General features: G+C 47.3%; 1 long non-coding RNA gene and 3 other non-coding genes across 4 annotated transcripts; all 4 read left to right on the top strand.

Annotated features, from left to right (window-relative positions):
- Nucleotides 1-6,347: 6,347 nt before the first annotated feature.
- Nucleotides 6,348-12,205, top strand: LOC143805441 (uncharacterized). The gene is made up of 5 exons (XR_013221245.1): nt 6,348-6,421; nt 8,176-8,212; nt 10,606-10,641; nt 11,374-12,008; nt 12,084-12,205. It is a non-coding gene; the product is annotated as an uncharacterized LOC143805441 (long non-coding RNA).
- LOC143810847 (small nucleolar RNA SNORA17) lies at nt 6,648-6,779 on the top strand. Its single transcript, XR_013223226.1, has one exon. It is a non-coding gene; the product is annotated as a small nucleolar RNA SNORA17 (small nucleolar RNA).
- Nucleotides 8,256-8,387, top strand: LOC143810845 (small nucleolar RNA SNORA17). Its single transcript, XR_013223224.1, has one exon. It is a non-coding gene; the product is annotated as a small nucleolar RNA SNORA17 (small nucleolar RNA).
- On the top strand, nt 10,670-10,799 carry LOC143810846 (small nucleolar RNA SNORA17). The gene has a single exon (XR_013223225.1). It is a non-coding gene; the product is annotated as a small nucleolar RNA SNORA17 (small nucleolar RNA).
- Nucleotides 12,206-14,397: the final 2,192 nt, after the last annotated feature.

Here is a 14,397-nt window from a genome sequence, read left to right on the forward strand (position 1 = left end):
CATATCTCCCACACCGCAGAGCTTTACATCTCTCAAACATCTCTCATATTGAGATGACTGCTCCAGAGATGTTCCACTTTTTTAATGTGCCAAACTGAGAGCCTACCAACAGTACTGGGGACAGGCACACTAACCTAAAAAAAAAACCAGGATTTTTACCAGAATCTTCCTGTCGATATTCAAGAGGGCAATTGGCCTCCAGTTCTTGATGTTGCCCAGCTCTTTACCTTTAGACAGCATAATTAACGAGCAGGGCATGCATTAGGGGCAGGCAGACCAGGCAGCCGTCTAGGGCCCCGGCTCCTCCAGGGGGCCCCAGCCTCTATGGGGCCCCTGAGTAAGAGGGGCCCGACATCGCACCTCCCCTCTCTCCATCGCGCATTCAACTTATCGGCATCATAGATGCCAATACAGTTGAAAGCAGTGATGGAGGAGAGAGCGTCATCTGACTCAGCAGCGTTTGCCAGCAGTGCAGCTGATGAGACCGCACTGCAGAAGCTAGAGCAACGGGGAACGAGGAAGAGAGGTAAGGTGTGTGTGTTATATATGTATTATAGTATGTGTGTGTGCTGCATGATGCTGTGTGTGGGGGGGACTGCATTAGATTGTGTGGGGGGGCTGCACTATACTGTGTGTATGGGAGGCTGGATTATACAAATATAGCACAAAAAGGGGACTTAAAGATCCTCCAAAAATTCATAGAATACTAGCAAAAAGGCAGAGATGCTTACCTGCCCAGGCCTCCAAACAAATGCACTATCAGGATGCCCTTCTATTAGATCAGGCGGGCTGCCCAGCGCTATCCAAATGCATCCAATGTGAACAGAGGTATTAGTTAATATTTTGTCCAAAATACACATGCTCGTAACCCACGTCACGGGTCCCCACGCTTACGAGTGAGTCTTTGGATAGTGCTGGGCAGCCCGCCTGATCTAATAGAAGGGCGTCACTAATAGGCTATTAACCTGGATGCTGTGCATTTCCATTGTGTGAACAGCGCCACATACAAGTCTCTATTGTGCAGTAATATACCAAGCAGCCACCCCCACCATTGGGATTGGTAGGTTGTGAGTGGTTGCCTCATCAGTATTTCTGCACCTGTGTTGCCCCCATCTTAAATACATGGGTCCACTGCATCCTGATAGTGCATTTGTTTGGAGGCCTGGGCAGGGGGCTGCATTATACTCTGTGTGGGGGCTGCACTATAGTGTGTGTGGGGGGCTGCATTATACTGTGTGTGGGGTGCTGTACTATACTGTGTGCGGGGGTTGAATTATACTGTGTATGGGGGGGCTGCATTATACTCTGAGGGCACTGCATTATACTCCTAGTGGGCTGCATTGTACTGTGTGTGGGGGGACTGCATTATACTTTGTGTGTGGAGGGGCTGCATTATACTCTTAGGGGGCTGCACTATACTGTGTTTGTAAGAGGGGGGCTGAATTATACTGTGAGTGGGGCTGCATTATACTCTGGGGGTTTCACTATACTGTGTGTGGGGGGCAGTGGCGGACACAGACAGCTTGGGGCCCACACACACGCACACACATATATGTTATATATTACATAGTCTCCTTTATTATGTATTATGCCGTCCCTTACATATTGGATTTTATAGAGCCCTGTTTTTTATTACATACCGTCCTGTCTTGTTATCTGTATAATGCAATTATGACTGATTATATAGCTTTTATAATGGAGGAGCTGATGGAATGGTTGTCTGGTCACCTGCTCCTCCAGCAGTAGTCATTTTATATCTAACAAGAGAGGGGATTATGTAATAAAAGAGGGCGCTGTGAATAACAAAAATAACAAGAATACACTATGTAAGAGCACTGTACATAACAGCAGAGGAAGCTATATAATAAGGGAGGGCATCATATATAACTAGAGAGGATTGTACGTAATAAGGGACGGTGTTATATATAACAAAAGAGGAAACTAACTAAGGATGGTGTGATACATAAGTGAGTACACTATACACTAAGGGACTGCTATACATAAGTGAGTACACTATATATTAAGGGACTGTGCTATACATAATAAGTGAGTACACTGTATACTAAGGGATGGTGTTAGACATAATAATAATGTCTTCCTCCACCTCCCCCTGTTCCTAAATCCATTATAAATCCCCCTTCCCCAACACCCCTCATTGTCCTTCTCCCCCCACATCCCATTATTGCCCTCTCCCCCAGTCCCATGATTGTCCTCTTCACCTCCATCATTGCTTTCTCCCCACCGCCCCATTACAGTATTGCCCATTCCACCACCTCCATCATTGCTTTCTCCCCACCACCCCATCATTACCCACTATCATTGCCTTCTCCCCCCCACCATTACCAATTCCACCACCTCCATAATTTCATCCTCCCCACCACCCCCATCATTGTTCTTTCCACTGCCATCATCATTGTCTTCTCCCCCACCACCCCATCATTACCCATTCCACCACCTCCATAATTTCCTCCCCCACCACCCCATCATTGCCTTCTCCCCCACCACCCCATCATTACCCATTCCACCACCTCCATCATTTTCTCCTCCCCACCACCCCCATCATTGTCCTTTCCTCTGCCATCATCACTGTCTTCTCCCCCATCATTACCCATTCCATGACCTCCATCATTTCCTCCCCACCATCCCCATCATTGCCCTTTCCACCACCACCATCATTGTCTTTTCCCCCACCACCCCATCATTGCCCATTACACTGCCTCCATAATTTCCTCCTCCCCGCCTCCCCCATTATTGCCCATTCATCTCCACAATTTCATCCTCCCCCACCACCCCCATTATTGCCCTTTCCACCACCCCATCATTGCCTCCTCCCCACCACCCCCATTATTGACCTTTCCACCACCCCCATCATTTTTCTCCCCCACCACCCCTATCATTGCCCTCTTCATCAACCCTATCATTGCCTTCTGCCCCATCATCCCCATCATTGCCCTCTCTGTCAACCCAATCTTTGCCTTCTGCCCCATCACCCCCATCATTGCCCTCTCTGTCAACCCAATCATTGCCTTCTGCCCCATCACCCCCATCATTGCCCTCTCCGTCATCCCAATCATTACCTTCTGCCCCATCACCCCCATCGCCCTTTCCTCCACCTACACACAGCACCATTCACCTCTCTGCATACACATACACACACAGACACACACAGCACCATTCACCTCTGCATACACACACACAGCACCATTCACCTTTGCATACACATACACACACAGACACACACAGCACCATTCACCTCTGCATACAGACACAGCACCATTCACCTCTGCATACACACAAACACCATTCACCTCTGCATACACATACACACACAGACACACAAAGCACCATTCACCTCTGCATACACACAAACACAGCACCATTCACCTCTGCATACACACACAGACACACACAGCACCATTCACTACTCTGCATACACAACACACACACACCTGACCTCACCTCTGCATACGGTATACTGAAGCTGCACCATCGGCGGCAGCTTCCTGTCTCGCACAGCCGCGGTGCTGAATGATGATGTCATTCAGCTGCTGTGTGAGACAGGAAGCAGGACGGATCCGTTCCCTGCAGCTCCGCTCCGCTGACGTTTTCTCTTGCAGGTAGTGGAGCTGCAGGGATTGCTCCCTGCCTGCCGCACATGAGGGCAATCTGGCCAGGGGCCCCCAGGAGCCGGAAAAACTGGCCAGATTGCCCTCATTATTAGCCGCCCTGCAGGAGCCCCCCAGAGCCTCCGTTCCCCGATGCAGCCGCATCAGTTGAATCGGTGGTATGTCCGTCCATGTGTGGGGGCTGCAGTATACTCTATCAAGGACTATGGGGAGTGCATTTTACTATATGTACTATAGGGGACCTGCATTATACTGTATCGAGGACTATCTGTGCCACTCATTCTTCCTCAGCCGTAGTAAGGGTAGGTACACACGGTCAGTAAACGATGTGGGTTGGGCGCTGCGTACTTGTGCAGTGTCCAGATGTTACAGCATAGTGGATGGGATTTCAAGAAGTCCCATCTCCACTATGTGATCACAGACGCCCGTGGCTTATCCGCAGAGAAAGACATGTGGCGCATCTCTACAGACCGCAGCATGACTATTTATCTTGCAGAGATGCGAGTCTCTGCAAGATAAATTTCACCCATACAATATATTGGCCTTGGTGAATCTGCACGGTTCTATGAACACATGCAGATTCACCTGCGTTCAGTAGCTGGCGGCGGACATGTGCTGCGTCCAAAGCGCTGCCAATTACTGAAGGTGTGCACCTACCCTAGAGAGGCCGGGAAACAAGCGTCCAATGACTTGAATATTGTCAATTACCGGCCTGAGCTCAGCCCGTTAATAAAACAGAAATGTTTCTGTGTGACGGTGCAATATGTGAGCATTTGGGGCCCCACTTTAAACTCTTGCCCAGGGCCCCACGTTGTCCAAAACTGGCCCTGATAGCAACTGTATTATACCAGTTACTATGTGATCCCAGCAGTGAAATACAGGTCCTTCTCAAAAAATTAGCATATAGTGTTAAATTTCATTATTTACCATAATATAATGATTACAATTAAACTTTCATATATTATAGATTCATTATCCACCAACTGAAATTTGTCAGGTCTTTTATTGTTTTAATACTGATGATTTTGGCATACAACTCCTGATAACCCAAAAAACCTGTCTCAATAAATTAGCATATCAAGAAAAGGTTCTCTAAATGACCTATTACCCTAATCTTCTGAATCAACTAATTAACTCTAAACACATGCAAAAGATACCTGAGGCTTTTAAAAACTCCCTGCCTGGTTCATTACTCAAAACCCTCATCATGGGTAAGACTAGCGACCTGACAGATGTCAAGAAGGCCATCATTGACACCCTCAAGCAAGAGGGTAAGACCCAGAAAGAAATTTCTCAACAAATAGGCTGTTCCCAGAGTGCTGTATCAAGGCACCTCAATGGTAAGTCTGTTGGAAGGAAACAATGTGGAGAAGGACCGATTCCAGACCTTGGGGAACCTGAGGAAGCAGTGGACTGAGTCTGGTGTGGAAACATCCAGAGCCACCGTGCACAGGCGTGTGCAGGAAATGGGCTACAGGTGCCGCATTCCCCAGGTAAAGCCACTTTTGAACCATAAACAGCGGCAGAAGCGCCTGACCTGGGCTACAGAGAAGCAGCACTGGACTGTTGCTAAGTGGTCCCAAGTACTTTTTTCTGATGAAAGCAAATTTTGCATGTCATTCGGAAATCAAGGTGCCAGAGTCTGGAGGAAGACTGGGGAGAAGGAAATGCCAAAATGCCTGAAGTCCAGTGTCAAGTACCCACAGTCAGTGATGGTGTGGGGTGCCATGTCAGCTGCTGGTGTTGGTCCACTGTGTTTCATCAAGGGCAGGGTCAATGCAGCTAGCTATCAGGAGATTTTGGAGCACTTCATGCTTCCATCGGCTGAAATGCTTTATGGAGATGAAGATTTCATTTTTCAGCACGACCTGGCACCTGCTCACAGTGCCAAAACCACTGGTAAATGGTTTACTGAACATGGTATTACTGTGCTCAATTGGCCTGCCAACTCTCCTGACCTGAACCCCATAGAGAATCTGTGGGATATTGTGAAGAGAAAGTTGAGAGATGCAAGACCCAACACTCTGGATGAGCTTAAGGCCGCTATTGAAGCATCCTGGGCCTCCATAACATCTCAGCAGTGTCACTGGCTGATTGCCTCCATGCCACGCCGCATTGAAGCAGTCATTTCTGCCAAAGGATTCCCGACCAAGTATTGAGTGCATAACTGAACATTATTATTTGATGGTTTTTTTGTTTGTTATTAAAAAAACACTTTTATTTGATTGGACGGGTGAAATATGCTAATTTATTGAGACAGGTTTTTTGGGTTTTCAGGAGTTGTATGCCAAAATCATCAGTATTAAAACAATAAAAGACCTGACAAATTTCAGTTGGTGGATAATGAATCTATAATATATGAAAGTTTAATTGTAATCATTACATTATGGTAAATAATGAAATTTAACACTATATGCTAATTTTTTGAGAAGGACCTGTATATGAGATATCTCCTATGACTCCATTCTAACCATTTATCTCTGTATATCTTTCCAGCACAGATTACATTATGAAACACGATGTAATAATTCTGTTTTCGCCCTTATAAGATTTCTGTGTATGTTCTGCCGCCATCTAGCTGCATATTGTTTTTTTTACAGCATCAATGTCTGACTCTCCATAAGCAGAGCCGAAGTGGCTTCTCTGCTGCCGTCTGGTGGCAGACTGTCGCATTATATTATTGACGCTTCCGACGCGCCGTAGGCGGCTATTTAAAGCTCTGTGAGCGCGTGTAATTTCTCTTTCTCCTCTGATTGTGCGGCGGGAAGGGTCGGTCTGGCCGGGACTCGTGTTGTGTGAGTTTTCCGCTGGGGGTCGTAGATTATATTGTGTTGCCCCAGCATAGAGCACAGGGGGCTCAGGTTTCCTGTATTTCAGGACGTTAGGTGGATCTGAGTTGCTCCTCCGGGTATGGTCCGTTGATTGTATCTAGGGCTATATTCCTTTCATTCTGGGGCTTGTAGTTCCCCTCGGGGTTGGGAACGTGGGTCACTGTGGTATGTTGCAGGGGGTGTGCTGTGAGTTGCCCCTAGAGGCGTTGCAGACATGACCTTGGTTTCATGTTTGTGTCATTAGGTGGCATAGAGTACCTCTGCTGTGTCTACCCTCGGTGCCCGGTGTGTGGGTGCGGAGAATGGCTTACAGCCGGACACTTGTTAACTGCTGCATTATAATTTCTGCTCTGGCAGCCGGGTCCTATATAACCGAGTGACCTTCTGTATGTTTTATTAATCTTGTACTCCGGTCAATGGGTGATCACAAAATCCCAACCCACATGGCTCATCCGTACGTTATCCAGTGTTTATTGGCCCGTGACACTTAAAGGTTTTTGTTTAATTGTGTTTTGGAGATATCTATCCATATCGCTCTATCCGGCCGTAGACGTACTCATTCTTGGCCACACACACACACACACACACACACACACACACACACACACACACACACACACACACACACACACACACACACACACACACACACACACACGTTTACATCCATGTGAAATGGATTTTTTTATTTTTAAAACTGATTGTATGGATTGATGAAACTATGGGACCATGTGCTGTCCAAAGAAAAAATAGCGGAGGTAGCACACGGCTGTGATTGTAGTTTTAAACCTTTAGGTACCTTCACACTGACCAACTTTCCAACGATAGCGATCCGTGACGTTGCAGCGTCCTGGATAGCGATATCGTTGTGTTTGACACGCAGCAGCGATCTGGATCCTGCTGTGATATCGTTGGTCGGAGCTAGAAGGCCAGAACTTTATTTGGTCGTCAGATCGGCGTGTATCGTCGTGTTTGACAGCAAAAGAAACGATGCCAGCAATGTTTTACAATGGTAACCAGGGTAAATATCGGGTTACTAAGCGCAGGGCCGCACTTAGTAACCCGATATTTACCCTGGTTACCATTGTAAAAGTAAAAAAAAAACACTACATACTCACCCTCTGATGTCTGTCACGTCCCCCGGCGTCCGCGCTGCTGCTCAGAGCTTCCTGCACTGACTGTGTCAGTGCCGACCGTAAAGCAAAGCACAGCGGTGACGTCACCGCTCTGCTTTAGGGCCGGCGCTTACACAGTGCAGGGAAGTGGATGCCGGGGGACGCGACAGGCACCGGAATGTAAGTATGTGCTGTTTGTTTTTTTTTACATTTACACTGGTAACCAGGGTACACATCGGGTTACTAAGCGCGGCCCTGCGCTTAGTAACCCGATGTTTACCCTGGTTACCCGGGGACTTCGGCATCATTGGTCGCTGGAGAGCTGTCTGTGTGACAGCTCTCCTGCGACCACACAACGACGAAACAGCAGCAGCGATCGGCATCGTTGTCTATATCGCTGCAGCGTCGCTTAATGGGACGGTACCTTTAGACATGGCCCAGCAGATTGCACCTGTTCACATTTGTTCATCCTATTAGAAGGTGCTGCTCAGACTGTTTCCTTGGAAATCTCACTGACTTACTGACCCGATTGCATATAGGTAATGATGGTGGTTGTAGTTAGCAGATTTTGTATATAATAACTTTTTTCCTTTTGCCTTGCAGGCTGCATACAGGTTATCTGGAACCTTCCTCTGTACAGGTGATGCTTTTCCTAAAACTTTTTTTTTTTTTTCAAGACTTTCTTTGCCCCTAGAGGCGTTGCAGACATGACCTTGGTTTCATGTTTGTGTCATTAGGTGGCATAGAGTAGCACGGCTGCGTCTACACTCGGTGCCCGCTGTGTGGGTGCTCAGAATGATTTCCAGCCGGACATCTGAATGTTGTTCTTGTAGAAAACTTGGCTCTCGGGTAAATGTTGTGAGCAGATAATTTTACAGTGTGCTGCATATCCTGAGCGTTCGTTTCTGTCTGAGGAAGGTGATTGTAGGACCAAAACGTTTCTTTATTTTTGGATTGCCTGCACAAAATACACTTATCTACTTACAACATTTACCTGAGTGCCAAGTTTTCTCCAAGGTTTCCATGGGATAGGCCGGGATCACACATACGCTTGATACGGCCGAGTCTGGCAGGTGGAAACCCTGCTCTGGCGCCGGCACTTGGGAGCGGAGCGTGCAGCTCCATGTATTGCTGTGCGGCTGCACGCTCGGCTCCGGAGTGCCGGCGCCAGAGGAGGGATTTCACCTGCGAGACTCGGCCGTATCTCGTGTATGTGTGATCCCGGCCATAGGATCCTACTTGGGCACCATCCACAGGAGTGCCGTAATTACCGTTTTTGATCTCTAAGTGTTGTTGACCGGCTTGTGTCCAGGGCTGCACAAACAAAGCTGCATTGCAGACAGCCATACACATTACATGGCTGTCTGCCAAACCATGCTTCGGATGATCGGTTGGGCACAGCCGTCTCGGCGTATGCTCCTGTGTTCACTGAGAAAGCCATCGACTGACATCTCTGCCAGTGAATAATCTCCGAGAGACTGCAATCGGTAGTCCAAAATCAAACGTGTCCGATCCACCTTGACAATTGGCCTGAGGCCCACGCATCGTCAGCTGACAGTCTAATGTGTTCTGCACATGCTGCTTTTCACTTTATCAAATGTGAAGTGAATTTATCTGCAGAAGATGGTGGTTTAGTTGGTAAAGCCTTAGCTTATTTATGTACAGGGTGGGCCATTTATATGGATACACCTGGGTGGGCCATGTATATGGTTACACCTAAATAAAATGGGAATGATTGGTGACATCAACTTCCTGTTTGTGGCACATTAGTATATAGGAGGGGGGAAACTTTTCAAGATGGGTGGTGACCATGGTGGCCATTGTGAAGTTGGCTATTTTTTTTTTAATGCAACTTTATAAATGGCCCACCCAGGTATATCCGTATAAATGGCCCTCCCAGTAGTTACAGCTCAGGCAGTCGCTATCTATGGGCGCACTTATACGGACTATTGTGGACGGGCGATCAGGGGAACACTCACTTCCCAATAATCATGCAGGTTGAACAGGCTGCCGATCACTCAACAAACAAGTAAACTGCTTGTTTGATGGGGGAAATTGATTTTTATGTACTCCAAAGTAAACTTAAACTATAGACATCCGGGCAGTCCACACCTTAAGCAGTGTTTTAGAAAGTAAACGCACCATCCGGACCCAGCGGTCATGTGATTTTTGGATGTAGTGAGAGCACAGGAGGGGCTGGGTCCTAGGAGGCCCAGTCTGGAGGCTGAAATTCCCCTGCAGCTGGGGCTGTTAGACCAGTTACAATGGGAGTAAAAATGATGAATTATATTAAAATTACTTATGACTGCTGTTTGCAACTGGTAAACTGTAAAATGCTGTGGAATATGTTGGCGCTATATAAATAAAGATTATTATTATTATTATTTCCCCCAAAGTTCTTCTAAGAGGGCAGTGTGTGATAAAAACATAAATAAACCAGATACCGCAGTCTGAAATGCAGCTTTTTAGCCTTGCAAGCTTTCAATATATAAAAGTAAGAAAAAGGGAAACTCTATTTAAAATAACTTTAGCAGTGGAAAAGTGAAATGGACAGACTTTTCCTGTGTTTCTTAACATTTTTTTTCCCTAATAGCCACTAAAATAGTATAAAAAGGAAAAAATGAATCCCTACAAATCGTGAATGAGGCTAAAATTGAAGATCTGACTGAAAGTTTAATGTTAAAAGAACGTGTGATAAAAACTCATAAAAATGAGTCTGGTCCATAAGGAGGGGAAAAGGCCTGTGTGCATAGAACATGTTCTACTGAGAACTACAGTACAGTCTAATCACATGAAATGATTGTTCTGTGCACATCGAAGTGAGGAAAATCTGAACGGGCATTAGACTGCTGAGCGGTGGTTGTTTTGGTGTCTGTCGGTGAGTAATTAGACTCCGACCCTCATTTTATTCAGTGCCACTTGTGTCCCGGTATTGGGCCTTTGCCTTTATTTTAGCCGCTTGGTGCGTGTGTGATTCACTATTTTTGTTTGATTTGTAAGGTCTTAGTAACACCATCTTTCTTTTTCTTGCAGGATGGGCGCAGCGTCCCTGGAGCCTTGGCTGCACAGGTTTGTCTACGGTCTTATTCCAGCTTTCCCTGCCCCTAGAGGCGTTGCAGACATGACCTTGGTTTCATGTTTGTGTCATTTGGTGGCATAGAGGAACTCTGCTGTGTCTACACTCGGTGCCCACTGTGGGTACTCAGAATGATTTCCAGCAGGACACTTGTTGAATCTCCTGGGGTCCTTGGTGGGTGGGCTGACCACAGGGGCTCAGTGTTAATGCTCCTTATGGCTGTGCACCTCTTAATATGGTAGGTGGCAAGATATGGCCTTGTGAGCAATGGCTCATCTTCGTTTCGTGTCCCAGCTAAATAAGGCTAGGGAAACAGTGATTTTGGCCACGACACAAGTCATGTAGCCAAAGTTATCTAGGTATCGCAGTACAGTAACAGTCAATGGGGTCACATTGCAACCCTCTATGGTACTGTGACAAGCAAGCTGAAAAAATCCAACTATTTGGGACGTTTTGCGACTTGTTGGTTTTTGCAATTGGACCCTATTGACTTGTATTGAGCTGCAATATAGCTGCATGGCTTGTGGCTCTGTAGCCTTTGCAGAATGTGTCGTAATTAAGTGACATCGCGCCTAAGTTGTTCAGCTCCTGGTGGTCAGAATCCCCATCAACTTGTTCAGTGACAACTTGTTTAACCTTATTTACTACTTAAATCTTATAACCCTTTTATATCTTTTGGACTAAAATTTATTTAACTTTTTTTTTTTTTTTTTTTAAACCTTTAGGATGTAATTTGATGTATGAGGCCGTGACGAGGATTAGATGTGAGTTTTGTGTCCTGTGGGAGATCGTTCTTCAGGAACCGGGGAGAAAACGTGCACTGCTCTGGTCAGCGCCTCTGTGTGTTGCACTAGCACTTATGCTTCTGCCTATGTGTGCTGTTCAGTAAGTTTGTGGCCCCCAGCATGGTCTCTCAGCGTTGGGGAGCTGAGCTTTCCTGTGTATGTGCAGACATGTCTGCTTATACAACACAGTACAAGTTCCATCTGATGAGGATGGAAAGTGCTGTACAGTGCTGCTCTACAAAGAAACTGTTTTACTACTTTGTTCCATGATTACAATGATTGTAGAAATTCTAGGTTTCTATTCTTAAGCTTATTACAGGTGATGAAACCTGGGTCCACCACCATGATCCTGAGATCAGGCAAGGGAAGCACAAGAGCTCACCACCTCCAAGGAAACTTCATGTCCTGCAGTAACTTCAGCAATCTCCTGAAAGTTTTCAATAATAAGTAATTGACTGCTTCCTGGCGGTGCAATCAGATGGTCATATAAATTGGACTGGCCGGCAGCTGACCAGAGCGTCACCGCTTCATATGTCTATGCCGCTGTCTTGCTCGGGGCTGCTGGCTGCTCTGAGGTTTGTGATGTGATTTATACGGCTGTCTGACTGTCCTGACACGTAGCAGGAACTGATGACTCTTGTGCATTATAGGTGTGTGTAAAGTATAGCTGATGTTAAATTCATGTGCGGTGGCTGCACAGCACCTAAAACTGCTACGATGTGTGGAAAAGCCGTCTGTCCGTGGCTGTGTGCAAATAAGCAGCGAACCTTAAAGGGAACCTGTCACCACGTGTTTGTTATGCGTTTATTACCCACCTAAGTTGCCGAAATACCTTTGCAAAGTCTCTGTTTTCGCCTGTCAATCAGGCTGGTCTGGTCAAAAGGGCGTTGTCTTCCCCCAGATTTTGCGTAGTTTTCCGTTGGTGGCGTAGTGGTGTGCGCATGCCCAAGGTCCCGAATCCTCTGCCAGGGGATTTCAAAGAGCGCGGTGTCCGTTATTGCATTGGTGATCGGTGGGCGCGGCCATCTTCCTTTGGCCGCGCGTGCGCAGAAGCGGCGCTCTGCTGGCCGCGGCATCAGGAAAATGGCCGCGGGATGCCGCGCGTGTGCAGATGGATATCGCGGCGGCCATTTTCCTGAAGCCGCGGCCAGCAGAGCGCCGCGGCAAGCAGAGCGCCGCTTCTGCGCACGCGCGGCCAAAGGAAGATGGCCGCGCCCACCGATCACCAATGCAATAACGGACACCGCGCTCTTTGAAATCCCCTGGCAGAGGATTCGGGACCTTGGGCATGCGCACACCACTACGCCACCAACGGAAAACTAAACAAGATCTGGGGGAAGACACCACGCCCATCTGACCAGACCAGCCTGATTGACAGGCGAAAACGGAGACTTTGCAAAGGTATTTCGGCAACTTAGGTGGGTAATAAACGCATAACAAACACACTAATGTAACGCCCACCTCTGCCCCTATTTAACGCTATTTTTATCCCATCTTCCAAAAACGTGGTGACAGGTTCCCTTTAACATTGCACCAATATGAATGTTGGTGTAGATTTGGCACCGGTGTGGCTCCAACTTGTAAATTCAACCCTTCTGGAGGTGTGTAAATCCTACTGAGTACCATCTTTATTTTTTTTCTTTTTTTTTTCTCTCCCACACTTGGTTTTGTTTTTTTACTAATAAAGTATTTTAAAAAGTAAATGTTTTCTGTCCATGTGTCTAGTGATTGTGCTATTAAACTGCTTCAATTGCCAGTATTTCTGCAATGTGCCTGAGGTGTGGTGTCACACCATGCAATGGCAGGGGTTTTGTAGCTAAAGGGGTTAACCTCTTCATCACCTTCGATGTACCTATATGTCCTGGTTGGATAGGTGTTCTGTACCTTAATGTATAGGTATGTCATAGCGATCAGGTGGAAACAAGAGCCTGGTTTACATGATGGCGTAAGTCACAGCCTGGAGAGGTGGCCGCACAGCCCCCCCAGGTGTTTAATCCCCTGAGTTGCTCACAATATTTGAGGGAGGGGCGTTCCTCTCCCATTCAATCAGCGTATTATCACAAGGATCCGATCGTTATGGCACCCTGAAGTCATCATGACAAGCTACAAGAGGCTGTTTAGACTGCCAGAAGCTTTGTCTAAAAGGCATCCTTGACATGCAATGCATTATACATCTGCATTTTACAAAATTAGAATATCATCAAAAAGTTAATTGATTTCAGTTCTTCAATACAAAAAGTGAAACTCATATTATACAGTCATTACAAACCGTGATCTTTTACCCTTCGCCACAACAGCACCCCACATGAGGGATCCGCCCATAGGAACAGGAAACCTACAGAATAAAAGGAGGCAGTCCCCTCTCCTCCTCAGTTTAGGTTTCCTGTTCCTATAGGAATCCCTGCTTACCTACAGATGAAGAGGATTCCTGGGCCATGCACCCGCCTGCGTCGGTTTTTGTGGGAACGGCAGGGGCTGCGGTTCCAGAAGCTGGGGAGCCCCTGCTTGCAGCCTCGCCCCCCCCCCCCCCCCCCCCCTCGTCTGTTAGCCATCCATGGTCCGAGTCTGGTTACCGCAGGTCCGCCCGGCTCCATGAGGACACGCGCGCTGCAGCGGCCGGTTTAATATCTCCGGCCGCCGCATGGTGAGAGTGAGTGGCGCGTCTAACCCGGAAGTCACCGGAGCACTTCTGGGTTAGGTCCGGGGAGGCAGGAGATTCAGCGCCAGATTTAAAAAGCGGCGCTGGCGTCGGACCGGTGTGTGTGTGTGGCTTCACCGGCCGACGAAGCGCACCTGCCTGCAGCAGAGCAGCGTTCTCCCAGTAAGGAGAGAAGCGCTAGGAGCAGCACTAAGAGTGGTGGTCAGCCTCCAGAGAAACGATCTACCACCAAACAGAAGGATCACTTGCCAAAAAATCCGCCTCCAGAACCGGTACCTGTCAGCTTCACTGGGTGAGTTTTTTTT

This window comes from Ranitomeya variabilis, chromosome 2 (genome assembly GCF_051348905.1).
Source record: "Ranitomeya variabilis isolate aRanVar5 chromosome 2, aRanVar5.hap1, whole genome shotgun sequence".
Taxonomy (NCBI): domain Eukaryota; kingdom Metazoa; phylum Chordata; class Amphibia; order Anura; family Dendrobatidae; genus Ranitomeya; species Ranitomeya variabilis.